The sequence below is a fragment of the Anomaloglossus baeobatrachus genome, chromosome 1 (assembly GCF_048569485.1).
Source record: "Anomaloglossus baeobatrachus isolate aAnoBae1 chromosome 1, aAnoBae1.hap1, whole genome shotgun sequence".
In the NCBI taxonomy this organism is placed as follows: domain Eukaryota; kingdom Metazoa; phylum Chordata; class Amphibia; order Anura; family Aromobatidae; genus Anomaloglossus; species Anomaloglossus baeobatrachus.
The window spans coordinates 109,289,272-109,310,061 of record NC_134353.1 but is presented as its reverse complement, the minus strand read 5'-3'; the positions used below and the strand labels follow the sequence as shown (position 1 = coordinate 109,310,061).

Below are 20,790 nucleotides of genomic sequence, written 5' to 3'. Positions count from 1 at the left end.
GGATCCATGACTTGTTCATTTTGATGAACGTCAGTCTGTCCACATTGTCACTGGACAGACGCGTGCGCTTATCTGTCGGCACACACCCAGCAGCACTGAAGACACGTTCAGAGACAACGCTGGCAGCTGGACACGACAAAATCTCCAAGGCGTAACTGGAGAGCTCTGGCCATTTTTCTAGATTTGAAGCCCAAAATGAGCAAGGCTCCATTTGCAAAGTCATGGCATCGATGTTCATTTGGAGATACTCCTGTATCATCCTCTCCAGCCATTGACTATGTGTCAGACTTGTTGTCTCTGTTGGCCTTGCAAAGGAGGGTCTAAAAAAATTATGAAAAGATTCAATAAAATTGCTGTTACCAGCACCAGATACTGTCCTACTGGTACGGGTAGACTGTTGAAGATGACGAGACCGTCCCATGTTTGTCAAGTTACAACTGGGAGATTCACTCCCTGCACCTGCATGGTTGTTTGGTGGAAAAGCCGAGCTAAGATCGAGTAACAGATTCTGCTGATACTCCTGCATACGTGCGTCCCTTTCTATGGCTGGAATTATGTCACAAAATTTGGACTTGTACCAGGGATCTAATAGTGTGGCAAGCCAGTAGTCATCATCACTTCTAATTTTGACAATACGAGGGTTATGTTGGAGGTAGTGCAACAAGAAGGCACTCGTGTCTTGCGCAGCCATGCGGACCAAGTCCACGCTGTGTTTGTGGCATAGAGGTGCTACCCGTTCTTTCTTCCTCTGACATCTCCCCCCAACCTCTTTCAACTGAAGTTTGACCAAGGTCTCCCTCATCCGCTGAGTCTTCCATGTCCATGGACAGTTCGTCCTCCATTTCTTCATGTTCTCCTGCACCTTCCTCAACATTTCGCCTGCTACTATGCGCCCTTGTTGATCCCTGTCCCCCATGGTCCCATGCCTGCCGCGTTAGAGATGATGAACGTCTGGACCTTGGTGATGTTGTTGTCCCTTGCGCATATGAATCCTCCTGTAGTTCCTCTCCTTCCTGTTGTCCCACCCCCTGACTCCGAATAGTGTTTAGCGTGTGCTCCAGCATGTAAATGACTGGAATTATCATGCTGATAATGGCATTGTCAGCCCTAAACATATTCGTCGCCATGTCGAAACTGTGCAGAAGGGTGCATAGGTCCTTGTTCTGAGACTACTCCATCAGGGTGATCTGCCCCACCTCTGCATATCGTTGGCCCAGGCTATACGTCATGACGTATTGCACCAGGGCTCGGCGGTGCTGCCACAGTCGCTGTAACATGTGGAGAGTCGAATTCCAGCGTGTCGCCACATCGCATTTCAGGCGATGAACCGGCAGGCCGAAAGACTTCTGGAGCGATGCAAGTCGCTCAGCTGCGGCGGTTGAACGGCGGAAGTGAGCAGACAGTTTTCGTGCCCTGGTCAGAAGGCCATCTAGGCCGGGATAGTGTGTTAAAAATTTGCTGGACAACAAGGTTCAACACGTGAGCCATACAAGGCACGTGTGTCACCTTGCCCAGGTGAAGGGCCGCACCCACGTTTGCAGCATTGTCGCACACGGCCTTAGCAGGCTGCAAGTTGAGTGGAGACAATTATTTATTAAACTCGGACCGCAGAGCTGACCACAACTCCTCAGCTGTGTGACTCCTATTACCAAGACATGTCAAGCTAAAGACCGCCTGATGCCGTTGCGCTCTGCTGCCAGCATAGTAATGAGGGGTGCGTGATTCCTTCTGCGCAGTGAGAACGCTGGTGGCCTGACCAGGCAGGCTTGGGGCAGAGGTGGAGGACCCAGATAAGGTGGAGGAGGCAGAAGCAGTAGCGGAACTTGGAGAGACAGAGGATTGACACACAAGTCGTGGGGACGGCAAAACTTGTGCAGCAGACCCTTCACCATCTATCACCATAGTTACCCAGTGCCCAGTCAGCGACATGTAACGTCCCTGTCCATGCTTACTGGTCCAAGTATCGGTGGTAAAATGCACCCGTTCACACACAGAGTTTCTCAAGGAAGCGGTGATGTTGTGTGCGACATGCTGGTGTAGCGCGGGCACCCCTTTCTTAGAGAAGTAGTGGCGACTAGGCATCTGGTACTGGGGCACAGCGACAGACATAAGGTCTCTAAAATCCTGTGTGTCCACTAGGCGGAAAGGCAGCATTTCGGTAGCCAAGAGCTTACAGAGGGATAGTCAACCTCTTAGCTTAGTCACAGGTCGCAGGAAATGGCCTTTTATTTGACCACATCTGAGGGACAGAGATATGGCTGCTGTGTGTAGAAGGTGTTGAGTAGGGTGTCCCTGGAAAAATGCAGCTTTGTGAGGAAAGTGCAGGCGGAGACATGATGTTGCCTTCATCCAACGTTGGTGCTATCAATGTATGAGAGAGCTGTACATACTCACTTGTTTCCCCTTCCAAACCAACTGACGACCTACCAAGCAAACTGCCTGTTGCGGTTACAGTGGTGGAAGTTGTGCGTGGAAAACCAGGTGTGACAGCTGTTCCCACAGTCCTAGAAGATAAAGAGCGCGCGGATGCAAGGAAGGGGCAGGCCGTGGATGGTTCGCTCCGCTAGGCCGCATTGCAGCACGGTGAACTTCCCACTGGGACCTATGATATTTATTCATGTGATGATTCATGGAAGAAGTTGTCAAACTGCTGAGGTTTTGACCTCTACTAACAGAATCCCGACAAATTTTACACATCACATAATTTGGGCGATCTTTTTCTATGTCAAAAAAGGACCAGGCTAGGCAAGGCTTAGAGCTCATGCGACCTGCTGAGCCCCCCCGACTAGTGCTCAGAGGCAGAGTGTTGGCTGAGGATGCAGTTGTAGACGTGCTACCAGTGCTCCGACTCTGTCCAGGAAGGCGCAAGGTAACTTCGTCGTCGGTTGCATCCTCCTCCACCGCCTCTGTTGACCTCCTCGAGTGCCTGACTGGGGGTTGACAGTAGGTGGGATCTAGAACTAACTCATCAATTGTTGTGTTTGCACTCCCTTCCCCATCAGACCGAGCCTCTTCTTGCCCTGACCGAATATTTAAGTTGTCATCACAATCTGGTATCTGCGTCTCATCGTCATCAGTATGTTCCTCATTGTCTATTACAACAGGTGTTTCAGTTTGTGAATAAGGGTCAACATTATGCTCAGAAACTTGGTCCTCACGGCCTGAATCAGAGTCACAAAGGTTCTGGGCATCACTGCAGACCATTTCCTGGTCTGTACTCACTGTAGCTTGGGAGCAGACCTCTGATTCCCAGGCTATAGTGTGACTGAACAGCTCTGCAGACTCAGCCATCTCAGTTCCACCATACTGTGCAGGGCGGATGGAGACTTCAGAGCTGGGAGAAAGCAAGTGTGGTTGGGATGACAACTCAGCGGACTGGTGTTTTTTGGATGCGGTAGTTGAGGTGGAGGAGAGGGCACTTGTTGGACCACTTGAGATCCATTCAAGCATTTTCCTTTTTTGGCCATCATCTACCTTTGTTCCAGTTGTTCGTGTCCGTAAAAAAGGGAGCACATCGGATTGTCCACGGTAAGTAGTAGACATCTTACTTTTGCTGGTAGATGGTCTATCTTCAGCAGATGATAATGGAGCTTTGCCACCTTCCCCATGGACAAACCCTTTTTTTCCTTTTCCACCACGCGTCTTCCCCTTTCCACCAGCATTTGTCATTTTGCCACTCATGTTGATTGCGACAAGATTGTGCACTGAAAATGTGGTAGTAAAAATTGAGAGGTGGTGTAGATTGCAGCCGTGGTCTAGCTTTATTAACAGCAGAATAATAAAGAATAAATATCCCTGACAATGCAACTACGGCCCTTAAACTGGCAGCATAAATTGCTAGTATAATGGCTTAGTTATAATGAGTTTGAGTGTGCAATGCAGGCAGACGTGCTGCAAATATCTGTGTACTTCTGGGACTATACATTCTATTCTGCGTCCTTGGTGTCAGACATCACTGGCGCAGCTCCTATCACCGATACAGCTGTATACGCTCCATACACAGCGCTGGACAGCATAGGGATAGCACTTTCTATCAGTCCTTTTAAGGACCGGCAGGGTCAGAGCCATAGGTGACAGGTCCTGAAAACAGAGTTTAACAGCTACACAAGATGACAGCGTCTGTGTAGCTAAGGTCAGGGATTTCCTCACTGCATTTCCCCATTAGGAGGGATAGAAAGGCAGGCTTCCATTCCTCTACCCAGAGACCCACAACCCTGCCACTCTACCCTCCTGCCCTTTGCACACTCCAACTCATTGTTACTAAGCCATTATACTAGCAAACACTGAGTGAACTTAGTGGCATCCTAAACGTGGCTGTTGGACTTCTGTATCGTCCCACAAGTGCAAAGATATTTGCAGCACCTCTGCCTGCATTGCACACTCAAACTCATTGTTACTTAGCCATTATACTAGCAATTTATGCTGCCAGTTTAAGGGCCGTAGTTGCATTGTCAGGGATAATTATTCTTTATTATTCTGTTGTTAATAAAGCTAGACCACCGCTGCAATCTACACCACCTCTCAATTTTTACTACCACATTTTAAGTGCACAATCTTGTCGCAATCAACATGAGTGGCAAAATGACAGATGCTGGTGGAAAGGGGAAGAGGCGTGTTGGAAAAGGAAAAAAAGGGTTTGTCCATGGGGAAGGTGGCAAAGCTCCATTAACATCTGCTGAAGATACTAGCAAACACTGAGTGAACTTAGTGGCATCCTAAACGTGGCTATTGGACTTCTGTATAGTCCCAGTAGTGCAAAGATAACATCTGCTGGAGATAGACCATCTACCAGCAAAAGTAAGATGTCTACTACTTACTGTGGACAATCCGATGTGCTCCCTATTTTACGGACACGAACAACAGGAACAAAGGTAGATGATGGCCAAAAAAGGAAAATGCTTGAATGGATCTCAAGTGGTCCAACAAGTGCCCTCTCAGCCAGCTCAACTACTACATCCAAAAAACACCAGTCCTCTGAGTTGTCATCTCAATCAAACTTGCTTTCTCCCAGCTCTGAAGTCTCCATCAGCCCTGCACAGTATGGTGGAACTGAGATGGCTGAGTCTGCAGAGCTGTTCAGTCACACTATAGCCTGGGAATCAGAGGTCTTCTCCCAAGCTACAGTGAATACAGACCAGGAAATGGTCTGCAGTGATGCCCAGAACCTTTTGTGACTCTGATTCAGGCCGTGAGGACCAAGTTTCTGAGCATAATGTTGACCCTTTGTCACAAACTGTAACACCTGTGGTTATAGACAATGAGGAACATACTGATGACGATGAGACGCAGATACCAGATTGTGATGACAACTTAAAAATTCAGTCATGGCAAGAAGAGGCTCGGTCTGTGGGTGAGGGGAGTGCAAACACAACAATTGATGAGGAAGTTCTAGATCCCACCTACTGTCAACCCACAGTCAGGCACTCAAGGAGGTCAACAGAGGCGGTGGAGGAGGATGCAACTGATGACGAAGTTACCTTGCGCCTAGCTGGACAGAGTCGGAGCACTGGTAGCACGTCTACAACTGCATCATCAGCCACTACTCTGCCTTTGAGCACTAGTCGGGGGGGCTCAGCAGGTCGCATGCCCTCTAAGCCTTGCCTAGCCTGGTCCTTTTTTGACATAGAAAAAGATCGCCCAAATTATGTGATGTGTAAAATTTGTCGTGATTCTTTTAGTAGAGGTCAAAACCTCAGCAGTTTGACAACTTCTAACATGAATCGTCACATGAATAAATATCATAGGTCACAATGGGAAACTCACCGTGCTGCAATGCGGCCTAGAGGAGCGAACCATCCACCGCCTGCCCCTTCCAGTGCATCCGCGCGCTCTTCATCTTCTAGGACTGTGGGGACAGCTGTCACACCTGGTCTTCCACGCACAACTTCCACCACTGTAACCGCAACAGGCAGTTTGCTTGGTAGGTCGTCAGTTGGTTTGGAAGGGGAAACAAGTGCGTGTGTACAGCTCTCTCAGACATCGATAGCACCAACGTTGGATGAAGGCAACATCATGTCTACGCCTGCACTTTCCTCACAAAGCTGCATTTTTCCAGGGACACCCTACTCAACACCGTCTACACACAGCAGCCAGATCTCTGTCACTCAGATGTGGACAAATAAAAGGCCATTTCCTGCGACCCATGACAAAGCTAAGAGGTTGACTTTATCCCTCTGTGTAAGCTCTTGGCTACTGAAATGCTGCCTTTCAGCCTGGTGGACACTAGAGATGAGCGAACCGGTCCCGGTTCGGCTCGAGGCCGGTTCGCCGAACGGGGGTCCCGTTCGAGTTCGGTTCGTCGAACGTTCGACGAACCGAACTCGAACGTATAGGCTATAATGGGAGGCAATCACAAACACATAAAAATGCATTATAAATGTACACAAACAGTTAATAAACAATGCCATAACACTTACCGGTCCTCGCGATCCCTTCTGCACTCTGTCTCCTGCCGCTATTCCATCCGATGATCGCTGAATCCTCCCGGTGACCTGCACTGCCAGCAGAGAAGCAGGACCTATCGTGACGTCAAAATAGCCATGTGACCAGTCACGTGGATATTATCTCATTGGCTACAGACTGGTCACATGACTATGACACGTCATGTAGGACCTGCGAGTGCATCTCTCCGGTACACGGTGCACATATGTGTATCGCCGTGTACCGGCGACATGCTCTAGCACACGGTCGACTCCCCGTTCCGTTAGGGACCGGCTGACACAGCCGGTCATTAACGGAGATCACCGTTGCCATAGCAACGCAGTTAGCGGTGACGTCACCGCTAACCGCAGCTCCGGGAGCACCGTTGCTATGGTAACGCAGTTAGCGGTGACGTCACCGCTAACCGCAGCTCCGGGAGCACCGTTGCTATGGTAACGCGTCTGTCAGCGTTACCGCTAGCAGCCAGCACTGATCACTCACGGAGTGAAGGCTGCACGCTGCTTCCCGATTGTAGTGAGCATTGTAGTTAGGATGGAGGTTCCCCAGCCCCAAGTGATGCCCCTCACTACAATCGTCACTACTACTACACTAGAAAGAAAGAAGACAGAAGAGCAGGATCGTGGAGGGCTGACAGGGGGTAATAAAGATGGAGTCTCTAATGTGTCTGTGTATTTATTTCTATTAAAGTATTTTTTCTCTGTGTGGTGTCTTTTTTTAACCCTTTATTGGAGATTCTTAATGGCCGGGTCAAACGTGCCTGACATTAAGAATCTCTGGCTTAATACTGGCTGGTAAAACAAAGCCAGTATTAACTCATGATTACCCAACAAGCCACCCGGCTCCAGGGCTGTTGGAAGAGTTGGATACAGCGCCAGATGATGGCGCTTCTATGAGAGCGCCATTTTCTGGGACGGCTGCGGACTGAAATCCGCAGCAGAGGCGCCCACAAACCTTGGGCTAACCTGTGCTGCGGATTCCAATCCCCAGCTGCCTAGTTGTACCCGGCTGGACACAAAAATAGGGCGAAGCCCACGTCATTTGTTTTTTAATTATTTCATGAAATAAGTGAAATAATTAAAAAAAACGGGCTTCCCTATATTTTTGGTTCCCAGCCGGGTACAAATAGGCAACTGGGGGTTGGAGGCAGCCCGTGGCTGCCAGCTGTACCTGGCTAGCATACAAAAATATGGCGAAGCCCACGTCATTTTTTTGGTGGGCAAAAAACTTCTGCATACAGTCCTGGATGGAGTATGCTGAGCCTTGTAGTTCTGCAGCTGCTGTCTGCTCTTCTCCATACAGACAGACAGCAGCTGCAGAACTACAAGGCTCAGCATACTCCATCCAGGACTGTATGCAGAAGTTTTTTGCCCCCTGAAAAAATTATGTGGCTTCGCCATATTTTTGTATGCTAGCCAGGTACAGCAGGCAGGTACGGCTGCCCCCAACCCCCAGTTGCCTATTTGTACCCGGCTGGGAACCAAAAATAAAGGGAAGCCCTTTTTTTATTATTTCATGAATTTCATGAAATAATTAGAAAACAAATGACGTAGGCTTTGCCCCATTTTTGTGTCCAGCCAGGTACAACTAGGCAGCTGGGATTGGAATCCGCACCACCGGTTGGCCTGAGCTTTCTGGGCCCCACTGCTGCGAATTGCAGTCTGCAGCCACCTCAGAAAATGGCATTTTCATAGAAGCGCCATCTTCTGGCGCTGTATCCAACTCTTCCAGCACCTGCCTGCTATACCTGGCTAGCATACAAAAATATGGCGAAGCTCACGTCCTTTTTTTGTAGCTTTTTGGCAAAAAAAAAAAAAAATGCTTCCCTGGATTTTCCATTGCCAGTGAAGGTAACACCAAGCAGTGGGGGTTAGCAGCCAGTAGCTGCTTGGATTACCCTTAGCTAGCAATACAAAAAATGCAGTGGGAGCTAACATATATTTTTTTTAATTATTTATTTAAATAACTAAAAATAAAATGGGCTTCCCTGTATTTTGATTGCTGGACATCACAGTGCTGTAAAAATAAATCTTTAAAAAAATGACGTAGCGCTCCGCGGTATTTTTGATTCTCAGCGCAGATAAAGCAGACAGCTATGGGTTGCCACCCCCATCTGCCTGCCGTTACCTTGGTTGGCAATCAAAATACAGGGAAGCCCATTAATTTTTTCTATTTAAAAAATAGTTAAAAAAAAAAAATTACGTTGGGTCCCCCCATTTTTGATAGCCAGCTAGGGTAAAGCAGACGTCTGTAGCCTGAAAACCACAGCTGGCAGCTTTACCGTGGTTGGGGATCCAATGTGGAGGTCCCCTCAGGCTCTTTTTTATAATTATTTTATAAATATTAATAATTACACAATAAAAGTAGGGGACCCCCCAAATTGGATCACCAGCCAAGGTAAAGCGGACAGCTGTGGTCTGGTATTCTCAGGGTGGGAAGGTCCATAGTTATTGGGCCTTCACAGCCTAAAAATAGCAGGCCGCAGGCACCCCAGACGTGGCGCATCCACTAGATGCGCCAATCCTGGCGCTTCACCCCAGCTCATCCCGTGCCCTGGTGCAGTGGCAAACGGGGTAATAAATCGGGTTGATACTAGCTGTAAAGTCACCTGAGATCAAGCCCAGCAGTTTGTGATGTCATGGCGTCTATTAGATACCCAACATCATAAACTGTCAGTACTAACAAAAACAAAAAATCGACAAAAGAAATTTATTTGAAAAAACAGTCCCCAAAACATTTCCTCTTTCACCAATTTATTGTAAGAAAAAAAATAAAGGGGTCCCACGACGACTCTGGACCGTCTAGAATATGGGGGGGAGACACTCAGGGAACGTATCCCCCATTTTCTAGGAGTGCGGACCCTTCATGTGAGGAGTGTGGGTGCAATGAATCTGCACTCACTCTCCCCGGGTCCACAGCAGCAGAGTCCATGTCGTAATGGTTGCTACCAAAGCTGCAATGCCCTGCTCATGAGGTAAGGGCATGCCTAATCAGGAGAACTACTGTAGAGGAAGCTCTGCTCACTGGTATATAGGTGCTCAGAGGTAATAATAGATAAAATTAGTGAGTAACCTCGGCACTCTATATCTCCCAGACTAAGTCAGTAAGTCACAACGGATAGTAATGCAAAATCACTCTTTATTGGTCCGTATTAAGAAATTTTTTTTTTCATAAGCATATATGTTTTTGTCCAAAACAAGTTACAAATGACGTTTCGGCCTGAGCCTTCGTCAGATTGGACTTATCTGCATGTAATCATGAAAAATGACAATAATCAGTATCACACAAGAGTGAGAGAACAATAACATAAACTCGAACAATGTAGAGGTACAATTGGGATGCAGCAAAAAAATTGCAACACAGCAAGAAATGAAACACATGATACAAATGTCATAATACAGTACAAGGACAATATAGTAATGACAAATATGGGGTCAGAGTAGACTTAGACAGCTCTGGTATGAAAGAGATGTCAATCATAAAGTAACATGTGCAGTAGGTGTAGAGCTACACTATGCATGGCAGAGCTAATGGGTAGACCGACCATAGAAAAAGTAGAGAAAAAGTGGAGAAAAAGTGGAGAATAAGTGGAACATAAGAGGAGAAAAAGTGGAGAAAAAGTGGAGATTAAGAGGAGAAAAAGTGGAGAAAAAAGTGGAGAAAAAAGTGGAGAAAAAGTGGAGAAAAAGTGGAGAAAAAGTGGAGAAAAAGTGGAGAAAAAGTGGAGAAAAAGTGGAGAAAAAGTGGAGAAAAAGTGGAGAAAAAGTGGAGAAAAAGTGGAGAAAAAGTGGAGAAAAAGTGGAGAAAAAGTGGAGAAAAAGTGGAGAAAAAGTGGAGAAAAAGTGGAGAAAAGGTGGAGAAAAAGTGGAGAAAAAGTGGAGAAAAAGTGGAGAAAAAGTGGAGAAAAAGTGGAGAATAAGAGGAGAAAAAGTGGAGAATAAGTGGAGAATAAGTGGAGAAAAAAATGGAGAAAAAGTGGAGAAAAAGTGGAGAGAAAGTGGAGAAAAAAATGGAGAAAAAGTGGAACACCCTTTGGTACCTTTCATGTGGCACTAAGGGGTGCTTAGCTTTGTATTTAGCCAAAAAAATGAAAAAAAAATGACATAGGGTTCCCCCTAGTTTTGTAGCCAGCTAGGGTAAAGCAGACGGCTGCAGCCTGCAGACCACAGCTGGCAACCTCACCTTGGCTGGTAATCCAAAACTGAGGGCACCCCACGCTGTTATTTTAAATTAAATAAATAATTAAAAAAAAAAACACGTAGGGGTCCCCCAAAATTGGATCACCAGCCAAGGTAAAGCAGACAGCTGGGGCCTGATATTCTCAGACTAGGGAGGTCCATGGTTATTGGAATCTCCCCAGCCTAAAAATAGCAGGCCGCAGCCGCCCCAGAAGTGGCGCATCCATTAGATGCGCCAATCCTGGTGCTTCGCCCCAGCTCATCCCGCGCCCTGGTGCGGTGGCAAACGGGGTAATATTTGGGGTTAATACCAGATGTGTAATGTCACCTGGCATCAAGCCCTGGGGTTGGTGAGGTCAGGCGTCTATCAGATACCCGACATCACCAACCCAGTCAGTAATAAAAAAAAAATACACGACAAACACATTTTTATTTGAAAAAACACTCCCCAAAACATTCCCTCTTTAACCAATTTATTAGATTGAAAAACAAATCCAGGTCTGGTGTAATCCAAGGGGTTGCCATGACGATGCACACTGTCCCAGTCAATGAAGAGCAGGATGTTCCCCATTGGCTGGGAGAGCAGTGCAGTGACCTGAGCTAACATCAATGGGTCAGCCCAGGTCACTGCAGGGGGGTGACAAGTGCTGCTGTCAGTGAGGTACATTACCTGCGCTGATCTCCAGCACACTGACAGCCCCTGTCACTGAGGTCAATGACCGGCGCCTTCACATCAAGTATCGCGAGAGGTCCGTGACGTCACCGCCAGTGTCAGTCTCGGGTCGGAAGCGATAGGTGATGTGACAAGCGGCGGCCATGGAGGACAGTGACAGCGCTGAGGTCGGGATGGCGGGACTTCATCACCGCAGGTAAGCCGAGCGAGCGAGCGGGCGGGCGGGCGGGGGGGGGGGGTGTGGATGTGTGTGTGTGTGTTTGTGTATGTGTATGTATGTGTACATGCCGCGGGCAGGAGGGGGTGGAGCGAGCTGAGCGGGAAAGTGTGGGCTTCCTGCACGTAACTAAGATAAACATCGGGTTACTAACCAAAGCGCTTTGCTTGGATACCCGATGTTTATCTTGGTTACCAGCTTGTGGCAGGCTGCCAGCGATGGCTCCTGCTCACTGTAGCTGTAAAAAGCCCTGCTTTTTGCTGCTAGAACCGTTCTCGAACGTATCTAGAACTATCGAGCTTTTAGCAAAAAGCTCGAGTTCTAGTTCGATCTCGAACAGCCCAAAAATCACTCGAGCCTAGAACTGGAGAACCACGAACCACGAACCGCGCTCAACTCTAGTGGACACACAGAATTTTAGAGACCTTATGTCTGTCGCTGTGCCCCAGTACCAGATGCCCAGTCGCCACTACTTCTCTAAGAAAGGTGTGTCCGCGCTACACCAGCATGTCGCACACAACATCACCGCTTCCTTGAGAAACTCTGTGTGTGAACGGGTGCATTTTACCACCGATACTTGGACCAGTAAGCATGGACAGGGACGTTACATGTCGCTGACTGGGCACTGGGTAACTATAGTGATAGATGGTGAAGGGTCTGCTGCACAAGTCTTGCCGTCCCCACGACTTGTGTGTCAATCCTCTGTCTGTCCAAGTTCTGCCACTGCTTCTGCCTCCTCCACCTCATCTGTGTCCTCCACCTCCACCCCAAGCCTGCCTGGTCAGGCCACCAGCGTTCTCACTGCGCAGAAGGAATCACGCACCCCTCATTACTATGCTGGCAGCAGAGCGCAACGTCATCAGGTGGTCTTTAGCTTGACATGTCTTGGGAATAAGAGTCACACAGCTGAGGAGTTGTGGTCAGCTCTGCGGTTCGAGTTTAATAAATGATTGTCTCCACTCAACCTGCAGCCTGGTAAGGCCTTGTGCGACAATGCTGCAAACCTGGGTGCGGCCCTTCACCTGGGCAAGGTGACACACGTACCTTGTATGGCTCACGTGTTGAACCTTGTTGTCCAGCAATTTTTAACACACTATCCCGGCCTTTATGGCCTTCTGACCAGGGCACGAAAACTGTCTGCTCACTTCCGCCGTTCAATCGCCGCAGCTGAGTGACTTGCATCGCTCTAGAAGTCTTTCGGCCTGCCGGTTCATCGCCTGAAATGCGATGTGCCGACACGCTGAAATTCGACTCTCCACATGCTACAGAGACTGTGGCAGCACCGCCGAGCCCTGGTGCAATACGTCATGACGTATAGCCTGGGCCAACAAGATGCAGAGGTGGGGCAGATCACCCTGATGGAGTGGTCTCAGATCAAGGACCTATGCACCCTTCTGCACAGTTTCGACATGGCGACGAATATGTTTAGCGCTGACAATGCCATTATCAGCATGACAATTCCAGTCATTTACATGCTGGAGCACACGCTAAACACTATTCGGAGTCAGGGGGTGGGACAACAGGAAGGGGAGGAACTACAGGAGGATTCATATGTGCAAGACACAACAACATCACCAAGGTCCAGACGTTCATCATCACCAACGTGGCAGGCATGGGACCATGGGAGACAGGGATCAACAAGGGCGCATAGTAGCAGGCGAAATATTGAGGAAGGTGCAGGAGAACATGAAGAAATGGAGGACGAACTGTCCATGGACATGGAAGACTCAGCGGATGAGGGAGACCTTGGTCAAATTTCAGTTGAAAGAGGTTGGGGGGAGATGTCAGAGGAAGAAAGAACAGTTAGCACTTCTATGCCACAAACACAGCGTGGACTTGGTCCGCATGGCTGCGCAAGACACATGAGTGCTTTCTTGCTGCACTACCTCCAACATGACCCTCGTATTGTCAAAATTAGAAGTAATGATGACTACTGGCTTGCCACACTATTAGATCCCCGATACAAGTCCAAATTTTGTGACGTAATTCCAGCCATAGAAAGGGACGCACGTATGCAGGAGTATCAGCAGAAGCTGTTACTCGATCTTAGCTCGGCTTTTCCACCAAACAACCGTGCAGGTGCAGGGAGTGAATCTCCCAGTTGTAACTTGACAAACATGGGACGGTCTCGTCATCTTCAACAGTCTACCCGTACCAGTAGGACTGTATCTGGTGCTGGTAACAGCAATTTTATGGAATCTTTTCATAATTTTTTTAGACCATCCTTTGCAAGGCCAACAGAGACAACAAGTCTGACACATAGTCAACGGCTGGAGAGGATGATACAGGAGTATCTCTAAATGAACATTGATGCCATGACTTTGCAAATGGAGCCTTGCTCATTTTGGGCTTCAAATCTTGAAAAATGGCCAGAGCTCTCCACTTACGCCTTGGAGATTTTGTCGTGTCCAGCTGCCAGCGTTGTCTCTGAACGTGTCTTCAGTGCTGCTGGGTGTGTGCTGACAGATAAGCGCACGCGTCTGTCCAGTGACAATGTGGACAGACTAACGTTCATCAAAATGAACAAGTCATGGATCCACAAGGAATTTAGTACCCCTGTATCATCCTGGGGAGAGTAAATGCTTGTGGATTTGGAATGTGCTTGATGCAAATCAAAACATCCTGTTTGCAACTAGGGCACAAGTGCTGCCACTGATGGGGTGTCTGTGTGGCCCAATTTTTTGAAAAAAGGGAGACTCCGCTTGGAGTAACCCTTACTTACATTGTTTTTAAAAGGAGCCAAGATGAACAGAGCTGGGATCAGGAAAGGCTTTGCTACCTACCCCGGTGTCATCCTGGGGACGGTTAAGTATGGCATATTTTTGAATGTGCTTGATGCCAATCTAGCTGTGAAGTGTACAACTAGGGCACAAGTGCTGCCACTGAATGGGTGGGTGTGTGTGGGGCACAATTTTTGGAAAAAAAAGGGAGACTCCGCTTGGAGTTACCTTGTGGTGTTTTACATGATTTTAGAAGGGCGTGCCATGCCTATATCTGTGTCTCGTCCTCTTTTTCCTCATTACGCTCTTTTGTTTTTGCATGAGAATTTGTTCTTGTCACTTTCCCATGTGTTTGTGTTGTGTTGTGAGTTGTTTGTCACCTTTTGGACACCTTTGAGGGTGTTGTCTAGGTGTTTTTATGTGCTTGTGAATGCCTGCCATTGTTTCCTATGCGGTTCGAGTTCGGTTCGTCGAACCGAACTCGAACGGGACCTCCGTTCGGCGAACCGACCTCGAGCCGAACCGCGACCGGTTCGCTCATCTCTAGTTGTGAGCATTTATGAAAATGTCTAAAAGAACAACTTTTTTCTTATAATAAGTAACCACAGCTCTGTTTAAATTTATTTTTGGATCAAGCTCTTGAAAATGAAAAGTTGGATGTGATTGGCTGCCATGGACAACAAACAGTTTTACCTTTTAAGGCTGATTTACATGCTACGACGTCGCTAAAGCGAGGTCGTTTGGGTCACGGATATTGAGATGCAAATCCGGCTGCGTTAGCGATCTCGTTGCATGTGACACCTATTAGCGATTTTGAATCATTGAACAAACGTTCAAAATCGCTAATCAGTGACATCCCCCCTAATCTCAATTATCGCTGCTGCTACAGTAAAGATGTTGTCCATCATTCCTGCGGCAGCACACATTGTAACATGTGACACCGCAGGAACGAGGAACCTCACCTTACCTGCGGCCGCCCGCAATGCTGACGGAAGAAGGTGGGCGGGATGTTACGTTCCGCTCATCTCCGCCCCTCCGCTTCTATTGGTCGCCCACTTAGTGACGTCACTATGACGACGAAAGAACCGCCCCCTTAGAAAGGAGGCAGTTCGCCGGTCACAGCAACGTTGCTTGGCAGGTAAGTAGTGTGACGGGTCTGCACGATTTTGTGCACCACAGGCAGCGATTTGCCCATGTCGCACAAATGATGAGGGCGGGTATGCACACTAGTGTGGCGCCCTGGACAAGCCAGGGGCCACAGAGCACAACACCCACACACCACACACTCCCAGCAGGCACACCGAGGTCAGACACAAAACCCTTGTTGCCTTCCTCCAGGGGCTGATGATCACACCAGGGGGTGGGCCAGGCGGTTCGTCCCGCCCACCGAGGAGTTCACAGTCCTGGAGGCGGTAAAACCAGGCAGATGGAGTTTAGTAGTGAAAGTGAGCAGAAGGAAGGGGTAGTTGAGCAGCCTGAAGTTGGTCCGGGTGTGTGGCCCGGACAGATCATCAAGGTTGGCAGACGGTGGTGACCGTCTGCAGGAGTGGCCTATCCGAGTTACCGTAAGGACCGTGGACGGGCGGTGGCCCGGCGGTACCGGACCGGTACACAAAGAGAAGCCAGCACCATCTGGCAGAGGCTTTTCAGACCCCAGCAAGGCTAGGAGTCGCCGTGAATTTGCCAAATCCGTTAGTGAAGGAGACCTCCTGGGTTTCCAAACAGTCAAGTCCCGACAGAAGGCAACAGTCCAACCAACAGAGGGAAACACCGCCACCGCCAAGGCAACCGTTTCTCAGGGCCAGAGCCTGCGGGCAAAGAGGGGCTCCTCTAGCTCATAGCCAAGCTGGGGAGCGGGTTACCGGTGGGAACCCATCGAAACCATCAACCGTACTTAGGTGCAGGGAAAGGCAGTCACCATCAACCTGCCGGGAGAAACAACATCGCAGCCGTCTGTGGGACCCGTCCATCCAGCAGAGTGTTTTACCGAGAACTGTGTCTTCATCATTGGGCTGAGTGAGTACAGCTGTGCAGCACAGCGCTGCCCCTGCGACCCTGCACCTCGCCAGGCCCCGTAACCCGCCTGCCATCCATCCCTACCCCATCACCGGGCCCCGGGACAACCAACCCCCTACCCACGGAGGGGAGGAATAACAACCAAGCTGCTCCCTGTCACCGCTCCCGGGATCCCCGTCCAGAGCAGCGGTGGTGTCACCATTATCACCACAACCGTGGGTGGCGTCACAGACAATAAATCCCCACAATCAAATCCCCTTTTCACTCACGAGCGAGGAACGCCGCTCGAGTCCCCGGGATCCAGCCCACCACTTGAGCCACCACCGAGCAGCAGCAGCCGCAGCAGCAGCGGCAGCCGGACCCGAGCAGTGGGAGAGAGCAGCGTCCCCTCCTCCGCCCGCGACACTAGCGATATCGGTAACTATATCGCAGTGTGTAAAGCGGCCTTTAGGCACATTTTTGCCCTTTTAAATTAACGGTCATGTTTTGACTGTTGCTTTAATGATGAACTTTATTGTGGTATTTCTCACAATGCACCAGGCACAGCCACAGCTTGCATGGCAGTGGGTAAGATGAGCCAGAGGTCGGAGGATAGTACTGTCTGGCTCAGACCTGCAATTGCAGAAGAAAGCCAATTTTTTTTTATGTGGAATTGTAATGAACATTATATAGTGTATAGGATGTGCAGACAAACTAGTGTCTAAGGGTATGTGCGCACGTTGCTTTTTACCTGCTTTTTACCTGCTTTTTTGCTGCTTTTTCTTCTGCGCTGTTTAATGCCAAAATGGATGTGTTCTTCTATTCAAGCAAAGTCTATGGGAATTTGGGTTTCTTGTTCACACTATGTTGTTCAAAATGCTGCCTTTTTGTGGCAGAACTTTGGTCAAAAACTCAGCTTTTCAAAGAAGCAACATGTCAATTGTTTTTGCCATTTGGGTTTTGCACTGCAAAGCTGAGTTTTTGACCAAAGTTCTGCAACAAAAAGGCTGCAGTTTGAACTGCATAGTGCGGACAAGAAACCCAAATTCCCATAGACTTTGCTTGAAAAGCAGAACACAACCATTTTGGCATTAAACGCTGCAGTTGAAAAAGCAGCAAAAAAGCAGGTAAAAAGCAGGTAAAAAGCAACGTGCGGACATAGCCTTAGAAGGAATGGAGGGTTTATTTCATGGAGGAGAAAGAGTGGGTGGTGGTGCTTGTGCTAAAGGAGTCCAGTCCTAGGAGCCAGATATCATAAAAGTGAAAACCTGTGTGGACTAACATGGAACTATCTTGCTGGCCTTGAGGAGGAGCCATTCCAAACAACCATTGTTATTTAGTCACAAAGATCATTATGCCCAATTTATTCTGCAGTAATTCAACATCTCCTCTATGAAATGTGCAACTTTATAGTTTGGTCATTACTTCCTATATAGCCAGAACTTAGTAAATCATGTTACTGTTTTTAATCCTATTGAGCCTGGGAAAATTATTCTCAATATCTTGATTCACTTACATTTAACTTACCATCTGATCTAAACCTACTCATACTTCTATAGTTATTGGGCACAAAATTTAAAGGGTTATTCCCATCTCCAAGATCCTATCCTAGTATGTCGTAGGTGTAATAATAATAATATTAGCAAATACCTCCAATTAGAAATGTAGTAAAGTGCACCTGATTCACTATGTCACTAACCTCTTGTTCAGGGCATTGCAGGACCTTTGGTATCCATTGTTATGACAATAAGCATCAAGCTAACTAACTTTGACTATTTGTATGGTCGTATTCATGGGTTCCCAAGGTCCAGCAATGCCCTGAACATGAGGTAAGCAACATAGTGAATTAGAACAACTTTACTACATTTTTAATTTGAGGTATTGGCTAATATTATTTCTATCACACCTACTACATATTGGGATAGGATCTTGGAGATGGGAATACACCTTTAAATGTTCTCTCTGCTACTGTAATACAGCTAGGTAAATGCCTTTACCTGGCACTAAGGGTGATCACTTCTTATAGATTTATAAAGTTCCCATTGTAGGCTATAATAAAGCTATAAAAAGCTTGCTCCCCCTAGTTTTGGCTGCAGACAGATTTGTGTGATTTTTTCTTTTAGAGGGTTGTCCACTACTGGGAAACCCAATATTAGATTCCCCAGTGTCCTACATAAATTTTAAAATATTATATATTTACCAACCGAAGTGGCACAATTTGCTGCTCTCAGCCATGTGTCCCCTGGCAGTCTCACAATCTGGCAAAGATCATGGTATTGCTTCTTTCATTTCCCCGAATTGCTAAATAAATTTTCAAAAGTGTTTACATACCTCCTGAATAGGTGCTGTTTTTATGTTCTGAGTTCCCCGTAGCATAAACAATTACTTGTGACCGTTGCAGCCCATCAGTGGACCAAAGATCAATTGCAACCTTCATGACTACATCTGAGAGGTAACGCAATGTTTTTTCATCTAGGGGATTTATAAATGCTGAAATGATCACAACATAAGATAGGAAACGCAATGCTCCGAGCATAGGAGCAGCGTTCGTATTGGAGCTATGTATTTTTTTTATATAATTTGTACAGCACTTTGGAACATTTAAAGAAGCTGTCTCATGATTGTCAACAGGAACAAACAGGTCCCCAGCTTTCTGGCACTCTACGTGCTGGGGGAGGCTCATGCTGGATTGACAGTTGGGACCAGTGACATCATTATGCCACTGGCCAAATCTTTGTGCTCTCCAATACTGCTATATGAGACAAATTTTCCTATGCAGCATTGTGGGAACTCATAACCACTAAACCTAGCTGGGATCAGGAGTTCAAAGTGGGTTCCTGTTATCTTGGCTAGCTTCATTGTAGTGATTACAATCTGTATTAAAAAGAGCTTATAAGCAATGTTCATGTTTGGTCCTCACCAGAGATCAGCAGACCCATGGAAGTTCAGATCGGTGGTATCAGCCAGACTTTAGATAAAGTTCGGTTTGGGACTCAGACTTGACCTGAAACCAAATATAAGTGATTCATTGGGCAGTTTGGGTCTCTGCTAACATGCAGCCAGCCATAAACAGAAAACGTCCAGGTGAGGGAGGGTGGGGTTTTTCAAATTTCAAATTTTTTTTGTTTGATGCACCCTACATCCAATCACACTACTGTTACTCTAATTGCAAGCCATTCAATCACTGCAAGTGGCTCACACTGGGCTAAGCAGCAAGCAAATCTGACCACAGGGCTGATCACTCTAGTGGTTTGCATACAAAAAGCACCCAAACTCCAAACCCAAACTCTGTTTTTATTTTTAAAGGCTGTGTTTGGTACAAACACTGAATACTGAACCTCGAGTTCGCTCATTTCTAGTCATCACATGAAACCTAGACTATAAGCGGTAAGCAAGCCCTTTCTATAAGCATTTAGCAATGTTACCCATATAGAGGAACATTGGAATTAAGTTTACAAAGCAGTTGACAAACAATGGACAACTCTTTTAACAGCTCCCTTGTACAGATATACTTTTTATGAAATAAACCTCATTTTGACAGTGTGAGCAGTGTGATCTCCTAGGAAACTGTGCAGAGTAAGGTCTCTCTGGTTGGCATTTTAGTACACAGTTCTATATTGCTATGTCATATAGAATCTCAAAGCACATACAGCCATAGGAAATTGGTGAGGCAAAGGAGAGCCAAATTAATATTTATGGGCACCATGTCACAAACATCTCTTTTAATCAGGGAGTTCTGAGCCTTAAAGAAGCACTCCCATCAAAATTTGTATCCTTTTACTCTATTGCAGTCATCATATTATATAGCATTATGTATTTACAATTGTTCCATTTTCCCCTTCCACCCAGTTATTTCTTCTCTTTTCCATTAGGTCTTTGACATCATATGATTAATATTATTCCTTAAAGAAGCAAGGATGAGATATCGTCTCGCAACTGTGGAAAAATCCAGACAATATGATAAGAGGGTGATTTTATTATCTACGCAATTCTGAGAGCAATTTTCTTTGTTTAGGACAAAGTCACATGTGACTTTGTCCTGAAGAAAGAGAAATTGTTCTCAGAAATAAATCAACAATAAAAATCACCATCTTATTATTTTGTCTGGGATTTTCCATGGTCATGCAGTGATATCCCGTCTTTGCTTCTTCAAAGAAAACTACTACCCCCAGGGATGCTGCAGCAGTTGTCTTTGCCTTCTCAGTGTTGTGGCTTTTACAAGTACCCCAGGTGAACATCTTTTTTGTCTCTCCATGTTATCCACTATCTTCAGATAAAACCCTATTTGCGCAACTTTTTTCTTTCCAGTTTATTGCCTTCCCAATCACATGATTAATAACAGACTAGCTGAATCTTTCTAAGCTCTATGTAAAATCAGGAAGTCTTTTTTTTTTTTTATTTTATCCTGCTTGAATCATGACTGCTAAATTCCTGGGAGCAGCTTGGTCAGGAGTTCAAGATGGGATGATTCATGAAGGTCAAAGAGATATCCTGTTTTGATATAGAGCAAAGAGAAAAAAAAAAGAAGAATTAAATGGGTAGAAACAAAAAAATGAGTAGTTGTAAAGC

At 46.9% G+C, this 20,790-nt stretch overlaps 1 protein-coding gene across 1 annotated transcript in view; it reads left to right on the top strand.

The window, feature by feature from the left end:
- The window catches only part of ARAP2 (ArfGAP with RhoGAP domain, ankyrin repeat and PH domain 2), a 494,936-nt gene that overhangs the window by 294,213 nt on the left and 179,933 nt on the right, over window positions 1-20,790 (top strand). The gene's annotated exons all lie outside the window — the stretch shown is intronic.